Here is a 1771-nt window from a genome sequence, read left to right on the forward strand (position 1 = left end):
GATCCAGTTAGGATCTCCCACTCTCTTTCCCTCGACTGTCGCCCTTCATTGTTCCCACTCATGACCAGGCTGTTCATGTAGATCTCGTCCATTTCTCCGTGTCTTTTTTTTGGGGTCCCGTTTTCCAGGTAGCCTCACTGGTGATGTGAGTAGCAGTCCAGTCATCCTTGTTCCACATCTAGCATCTTCCTATGAGTGAGTACATACCATATTTGTCTTTCTGAGTCTGGGTTACCTCACTCAGGATGATTTTTTCTAGATCCATCCATTTGCCTGCAAACCGTGTGATGTCATTGTTTTTCTCTGTTGAGTAGTATTCCATTGTGTATATGTGCCACAATTTATTTATCCATTCTTCAGTTGAAGGGCATCTAGGTTGTTTCCAGGTTTTGGCTATTACAAACAATGCTGATATGAACATAGCTGAGCAAGTGCTCTTGTGGTATGATTGAGCATTTCTTGGGTATATGCCCAGGAGTGGTATAGCTGGATCTTGGGGGAGATTGATTCCCAATTTTCTAAGAAAGCACCATATTGATTTCCAAAGTGGTTGTACAAGCTTGCATTCCCACCAGCAGTGGAGGAGAGTTCCCCTAGTTCCACATCCTCTCCAGCATAAAGTGTCTTCAGTGTTTTTGATCTTAGCCACTCTGACAGGCGTAAGGTGGTATCTCAGAGTTGTCTTGATTTGCATTTCCCTGATGATTAGGGAAGTTGAGCAATTCCTTAAATGTCTTTCAGCCATTTGGGATTCCTCTGTTGAGAATTCTCTGTTTAGTTCTAAAGCCCATTTCTCAATTGGACTGTTGGTCCTTTTGATGTCTAATTTCTTGAGTTCCTTATATAAAAAATATGGAACACTTCACGAATTTGCGTGTCATCCTTGCGCAGGGGCCATGCTAATCTTCTCTGTATCGTTCCAATTTTAGTATATGTGCTGCCGAAGCGAGCACCCTCTGACAGAATTTATTTCAAAATAGAGGAGGCAGTGACCTGCTGTTGGAAAGTTGTGGGTGATTCTGATTCTATACCCTAGGGCATTGCAATCCTTTACTAAAGCAAACATAAAATGTGAAGACTGTTGAGATCAGAGGGATGACTATTTAAAGTTGTGTTTTCCACAGCAAGGAGGAAACCAAAGTGAGAAGGACTTAAAGCTGGGTAAAACTCGGAAAAGTTAGGAGGAGTTGTGCTTAACCAGTTGGGTTTGATGCTGTGTGGCTTTCACTTGAAGTCATGGGGCTTCCAGATCACCAATAGTGAAAATGTTATTTAAAGGGAAGGAGAGCAGGAGTTTAGGTGGGGAAGTTTTCTGGTTTTGTGTTTTCAGACGGAGTCTGCGTGCATAGCCCAGGCTCACCGGGACCTCACGGGCCTTTTGCCTTCTGCTCTCCGAGTGCTAGGATTGTAGGTGAAGGCTGCCATATCTGGAGGCCTTAAGACTGACTGGCATCTCTGCTGCAGGCCAGTGGCTTCATCTGGGTCCTTGGCTACTCTGCTTCTCTTCTGCCTATGGTCCTGGACAGCTTGCTGACCAGACAGTGCCTGTGTGGCACACAGCAGGCTTTGGGACGTTTCTCTACTAACTAGACAGCCATGAAGCAAGTTGTTCATTTGGTATTCTTAAAGATCTTATTTTTGTGTGATAAGGTGGGATTTCCCCCCAGTTCCCATCACCTCTAATAACCTCTTGTCTCCAGGCACCGGCTCCTCACCCTAGGGCCGCATTCCAAGGCCATCCTACCAACAGAGCTGTTTTTATCTTGTGGGA

General features: G+C 44.9%; 1 non-coding gene across 1 annotated transcript; it reads right to left on the reverse strand.

Moving 5' to 3' along the window:
• Positions 1 to 846: 846 nt before the first annotated feature.
• Positions 847 to 953, reverse strand: LOC121832498 (U6 spliceosomal RNA). Its single transcript, XR_006076142.1, has one exon. It is a non-coding gene; the product is annotated as a U6 spliceosomal RNA (small nuclear RNA).
• Between the last annotated feature and the right edge of the window lie 818 nt (positions 954 to 1771).

Source organism: Peromyscus maniculatus, chromosome 9 (genome assembly GCF_049852395.1).
Source record: "Peromyscus maniculatus bairdii isolate BWxNUB_F1_BW_parent chromosome 9, HU_Pman_BW_mat_3.1, whole genome shotgun sequence".
Lineage (NCBI taxonomy): Eukaryota > Metazoa > Chordata > Mammalia > Rodentia > Cricetidae > Peromyscus > Peromyscus maniculatus.